This window comes from Schistocerca gregaria, chromosome 1, assembly GCF_023897955.1.
Source record: "Schistocerca gregaria isolate iqSchGreg1 chromosome 1, iqSchGreg1.2, whole genome shotgun sequence".
NCBI classification, from domain to species: Eukaryota; Metazoa; Arthropoda; class Insecta; order Orthoptera; family Acrididae; genus Schistocerca; species Schistocerca gregaria.
In genome coordinates, this window is record NC_064920.1 from 561,559,063 (window position 1) to 561,565,706 (window position 6,644).

Here is a 6,644-nt window from a genome sequence, read left to right on the forward strand (position 1 = left end):
ACAAAAAAAGTGGAAAGACACTAAAACAAATTTTACAAAACTGCTGCAGTTCCCACACTGTTCTGTGTAAGTGAGACATGGGTGATTATCAAGAAGCAAGAAAGCCGGCTTCAGGCACAAGAAATGAAATTACTTAAAGATGTTAATCATTGCACAAGAGAATGCAGGCTAAGATATCGAGATATTAGAGAAAAATTGCCAGTCTGTAGCTGATAAAATTCGAGATTACAGAAGAAAATGGAGCGAACATGTACAGACATTCGGGAGTGAGAGACTTCCCTTAAAAGCAAGAAATTATAAGTGCCATGGGAGAAGATGCATAGCAAGGCCCCGACAGAGATGGGAACCGTTACAGGCAATTTCTGCCTAATACCTGAAGAGAAGATGAGATGAGGTCGTACAAGGCGACAATGCCTTTGGTACCCCTCCCCCCCCCCCTCACCTTGGGGTGGGGGCCTCAGTCGTCAATGGCCACTACCTCTTCTGGTTCATTAGTGATAATCGATGCAGTTCTATTTCATCACTTCGCTGGTGAACTTTGCAAGTGCGAAGTAGTTTAGGCACACACCGGTGCAGGTTCGGTATGTAACAGTACTGCTCAATTTTTCTCTTACACTACTCCACCCTTATGTGTCCTCATGTGAGATGCATGTAGCGTATCACATGTTCCTTGTACCTGTCCGGTGTGCTGACACACAGGGACTCCGGCTGTCTGCTCTGACGGTGGAATAGCATTTAATTATGAACTATTAAGTATTGTCACAGTTTATAGTGCGGCCACGCCGCAAATGTACGCTTGACTTGGGCCCCACCCGACATCTGCATCCTGTAAGTTAGCCAAGTTCCTACACATTTCAGAAAAGTACTGGCAGTGTAAAGGGTCTTTCATCGACATAGTATTGAATACTCATGTAAACGAGAGACCGCGCCTGCTACTACGTTCTCCATATCACTTACACTGAAGAGCCAAAGTAGCTGGTACATCTACCTAATAATGTGTAACCGAGCGAGGTGGCGCAGTGGTTAGCACACTGGACTCGCATTCGGGAGGACGACGGTTCAATCCCGTCTCCTGCTATCCTGATTTAGGTTTTCCGTGATTTCCCTAAACCGTTTCGGGCAAATGCCGGGATGGTTCCTTTGAAAGGGCACGGCCGATTTCCTTCCAAATCCTTCCCTAACCAGAGCTTGCGCTCCGTCTCTAATGACCTCGTTGTCGATTGGACGTTAAACAGTAACCACCTCCTCCTAATAATGTGTAAGGTCCCAGCGAGCACGCAGAAGTGACGCAACACGACGTGGAATGGACTCGACTAATGTCTGAAGTAGGGAGGGGGGGAGTGACGTGGAACGGGGGGGCGGGGGGGGGGGGGGGGCAGGCGTTGTTGGTGATCACTTTTGAACAGCACGTTGCAAGACATCCCAGATATGCTCAATAATGTTCATGTCTGGAGAGTGTTTAAAACTCAGAAGAGTGTTCCTGAAGCCACTCTGTAACAATTCTGGACGTGTGGGGTGCCGCATTTTCCTGCCGGAATTGTCCAAGTCCATCAGAATGCACAATGTACATGAATGGATACAGGTGACCCGACACGATTCTTACGTACGTCTCACCTGTCAGAGATGTATCGAGAGCTATCAGCTGTCCCATATCACTCCAACTGCACATGCCCCACACCATTACAGAGCCTCCTCCAGCCTGAACAGTCCTCTGCTGACATGCAGGATCCGTGGATTCGTGAGGTTGTGTCCACACCCGCGCACTTACATCCGTTGAATACAATCTGCAACCAGACTCGTCCTACCAGGCAACATGTTTCCAGTCATGAACAGTCCAATGTCGGCGCTGACGGGCCCAGGCGAGGCGTAAAGCTGTCATCAAGAGTAGACGAGAGGGCCTTCTGCTCCGAAAGCCCATATCAAAGATGTTTCATTGAAAGGTACGCACGCTGACATTTATTGAAGGCCGCAGACATGTCGGAGACATGATGTTTTTCCGGATTCTTGATATTCACGGTACACTCGTGAAATGGTCGTATAGGAAAATCCACATTTCGTCGCTACCTCGGAGACGATTTTTCCCGTCGCTCGTGCGCTGCCTATAACACCACGTTAAAACTCACTAAAATTTAAATAACCAGCCAATGTAGCAGCAATAACCGATTTAACAATTGCGCCAGACTATTGTCTTATATAGGCGTTGTCGACCACAGTGCCTTATTTGGTCTGGTTACATATCTCTGTATTAGAATACGCATGCCTATACCAGTTTCTTGGGCTCTTCAGTTCATATGCAGCCTCATAAACATGTTCCTGGTATATCAGTGTCCACTACGCTGGGCGCAGATGTAACAATTTGCACGTTCGGAGAAAACTAAGTTCTTGGTGGCAGGGGTGATTCCAGAAGTCGGTCTAGGCACCACCACCTATCTCTCTAGGTGGCGGTGGTCAAGGATGGATTAATGGGGAGGAGTTGGTGGTGAGGGGCTTTGAGGCAGAGAAATATAGCTTGACAAAAGGACAGTTGCGGTCCTCCACTGACAAACTGGTAAAATTTGATTTTTCTTAAAATAGTGTTGGTAACTGTTTTGGAGTTCAGGAAAAAAAAATTTTTGTTAATAAATCATAAGACGCTCATTTTTAGTTAAATGATATTTATTAGTTTAATGTAAGCTATTTGCCGCTCTTATTCTTTGGTTAAAATGTGTTTGAAATACATTGAACCTATATTGCTACATAATTATAAAACTATGATTGAATCTGTTGGAGTCGTATATTCGCTGATTTCTGAGGTCATCTTATCCAGTGTAATATGATACTCCATGGTGGGGGGGGGGGGGGTTACTATAGCACCCATAGCCCCCCTCCTCTTTCCACCGCCCCTGCCTGGTGGTCACAATAATCTTTGATGTGTCTACCATGGACGTAATAATTAAAATTCCTACAAGACCACACAACGGCTAATGCCTCTAGCTCTGAAGTGATGTAATATTTTTAACATTCAGTCAGGACTTGACTTGCTAAACTGCTGACTATGAAAGTTATCTTGCCTTCTATGTTGTCGTCCTGAAAGAGGCAGGAAGTGTCAGTTGCTATGTAGATACCTTTTGTCGTGTCGGAGTGATGCTGAACGTTCGCTGATATCAAAACTGTTTGATATTATGGATCGCCTGCTGGCATCTGCTGGATCAACACGAAACCACATTCTTTTTCAGTAAATTTAAAAGATTAGGATCATTCATAAACTGATAGGTTATAAAACGGCGAAATAATGATGCAAGTCCAAGGAATGTTCTTAAGTTTCTTTTTAGTAGTAGGTGCTGGGAAATTGCGAATTGCATCGATCTTTTCTGGATCAAGTAATATGTCTGTGGGAAAATCAATGTATCCAAGAAATTTTGATTTATCTGCAGAAAACTTGGAATTTCCTAAGTCGGCTGTTACGCCGACAACACATAACTTCGTGAACACCCTATCTAGCACATCTGAGCGCTCTTCCCACGCTGGCGCTGAGATTAGTAAATCGTCCACGTACAGTGATACTCGATTCAGCAATTCCGGTCACAGGACTCTTTCCAGGGTGGAGATAAACACCGGATCTTACATTAAGACCGAAGGGCAAAACCCTAAATTGGTAAGACCTGCCAGCAATTATTTAATAGATTCTTCTGCTAACTGCACTTGCCAAGTAGGATCAGCGCCTGTTGAGCAATGACTAGTCCTGTACCCCATGAAATTTCTCTAATTGTTCCTCTCAAATCTCGGGTCGTCCTCATTGGGACAATAATCTTGTTGTTTGACCTCGCTTACAGGACAAGGTGCACCCCTCCACCTACTTTGCCCAACTTTAAGAGAGGGCTGTTGAAAGGGGGGGGGGGGAGATGGTTCGATGATGCACCACTGAATCATCTTATTAAGCACTTGCTTAACGTCCTCGCGCTTAGACCACGGGACGGAGTAGGTTGCATGTGCAAAGATCTTATGGGGGTATACGTCCATCCAGTATTAGTATCCTCTTATGACGAAAGGCCTTTTGGAAGAGACCTGAACGTATCTCTGCAAAAGAAAACATAAATCTTGTTTTTGTTCCTCTGAATGTCACACAGCTGGCTATCCTGTTCATCTGGTGCGAGAATACGGTACCTAGGATGGCCTAGCACCCACAGCATTCTTCTACTTATGATTTTTACTTGAATAAAATCACACAGCCGGGTATACCGGCCCTTTGTTTTAATCAGGTTCAGAATTTTTAATTCTCCGCCGGCCAGAGTGGCCGAGCGGCTCTAGGCGCTACAGTCTGGAAGAGCGCGACCTCTACGCTCGCAGGGTCGAATCCCGTCCTTAGCTTAGTTAGGTTTAAGTACTTCTAAGTTGTAGGGGACTGATTACCTCAGAAGTTAAGTGCCATTGCGCTCAGAACCATTTGAATTTGATTTTTAACTTTCCTCCAATCTTGAAACGTCATTGACCGTGGGGAAGGTCGATAGCTACTGTACGTCCATATCCCGCATATGCTAACGGGACAGGACACCCCTCATTACGAGGAACGTACAACTGTCGGCTCTGCTCTCGTATTTAGTATCTACTCGTGAGCCACTAGCACGTGATACCACCAAATTCTGGACTGGTAACGATAATTTTCAATGCTGAGTGATCATGTGGAACAAATTTACTTCAGTAACATTCGCATTCGTGCCAGTGTAGAAAATGAGCGTTGTAGCAATATCTCGTACTATGGCTTGCACAGCGGCCTGTACAAATTCATAAATCTGTTCTGAAGTTGTTCCATTATCTACACTCCTGGAAATGGAAAAAAGAACACATTGACACCGGTGTGTCAGACCCACCATACTTGCTCCGGACACTGCGAGAGGGCTGTACAAGCAATGATCACACGCACGGCACAGCGGACACACCAGGAACCGCGGTGTTGGCCGTCGAATGGCGCTAGCTGCGCAGCATCTGTGCACCGCCGCCGTCAGTGTTAACCAGTTTGCCGTGGCATACGGAGCTCCATCGCAGTCTTTAACACTGGTAGCATGCCGCGACAGCGCGGACGTGAACCGTATGTGAAGTTGACGGACTTTGAGCGAGGGCGTATAGTGGGCATGCGGGAGGCCGGATGGACGTACCGCCGAATTGCTCAACACGTGGGGCGTGAGGTCTCCACAGTACATCGATGTTGTCGTCAGTGGTCGGCGGAAGGTGCACGTGCCCGTCGACCTGGGACCGGACCGCAGCGACGCACGGATGTACGCCAAGACCGTACGATCCTACGCAGTGCCGTAGTGGACCACACCGCCACTTACCAACAAATTAGGGACACTGTTGCTCCTGGGGTATCGGCGAGGACCATTCGCAACCGTCTCCATGAAGCTGGGCAACGGTCCCGCACACCGTTAGGCCGTCTTCCGCTCACGCCCCAACATCGTGCAGCCCGCCTCCAGTGGTGTCGCGACAGGCGTGAATGGAGGGACGAATGGAGACGTGTCGTTTTCAGCGATGAGAGTCGCTTCTGCCTTGGTGCAAATGATGGTCGTATGCGTGTTTGGCGCCGTGCAGGTGAGCGCCATAATCAGGACTGCATACGACCGAGGCACACAGGGCCAACACCCGGCATCATGGTGTGGGGAGCGATATCCTACACTGGCCGTACACCTCTGGTGATCGTCGAGGGGACACTGAATAGTGCAAGGTACATCCAAACCGTCATCGAACCCATCGTTCTATCATTCCTAGACCGGCAAGGGAACTTGCTGTTCCAACAGGACAATGCACGTCCGCGAGTATCCCGTGCCACCCAACGTGCTCTAGAAGGTGTAAGTCAACTACCCTGGCCAGCAAGATCTCCGGATCTGTCCCCCATTGAGCATGTTTGGGACTGCATGAAGCGTCGTCTCACGCGGTCTGCACGTCGAGCACGAACGGTGGTCCAACTAAGGCGCCAGGTGGAAATGGCATGGCAAGCCGTTCCACAGGACTACATCCAGCATCTCTACGATCGTCTCCATGGGAGAATAGCAGCCTGCATTGCTGCGAAAGGTGGATATACACTGTACTAGTGCCGACATTGTGCATGCTCTGTTGCCTGTGCCTATGTGCCTGTGGTTCTGTCAGTGTGATCATGTGATGTATCTGACCCCAGGAATGTGTCAATAAAGTTTCCCCTTCCTGGGACAATGAATTCACGGTGTTCTTATTTCAATTTCCAGGAGTGTATAAACAACTCCTGCCTCATGTCTTGGTCGTCATTGTATCGAAGCATAAGCGTATGCTCTAGCGCAGTTCTGCCCTCATTCCGTCCCGCTGCAGCCATCAAGTAAGCAGGACTCAGCCACAATTAGTTTGTCGGTGGTGTCTTAGTTAAGGTTGGCACTTCTGCCATCTCAACTATGCGCACTTGTTGCCTGTGAGCTCGGTCATCATGGGCATACGCATTAGATGTGTTACCTTGCCCCTGGTAATTACTGTTACTGTTGTTGTTATAACCGTTACAGTTATTTCTGTTATCGTACCTATGGTGGTATCTGTTGTTATTCTAGCGCTGTCTCTGCGCATCTGATAGTTTTCGTTGACCTCTTCCGTCACCATCACCGTCTGTTGATGTGCCGGCATAGGACGCACTACCGTTAGGGTGTGAGACG

The 6,644-nt window shown here is 47.8% G+C and overlaps 1 non-coding gene across 1 annotated transcript; it reads left to right on the top strand.

Annotated features, from left to right (window-relative positions):
* Window positions 1-1,005: 1,005 nt before the first annotated feature.
* On the top strand, window positions 1,006-1,078 carry Trnaa-cgc (transfer RNA alanine (anticodon CGC)). The gene has a single exon. It is a non-coding gene; the product is annotated as a tRNA-Ala (tRNA).
* The last annotated feature ends 5,566 nt before the right edge of the window (window positions 1,079-6,644 follow it).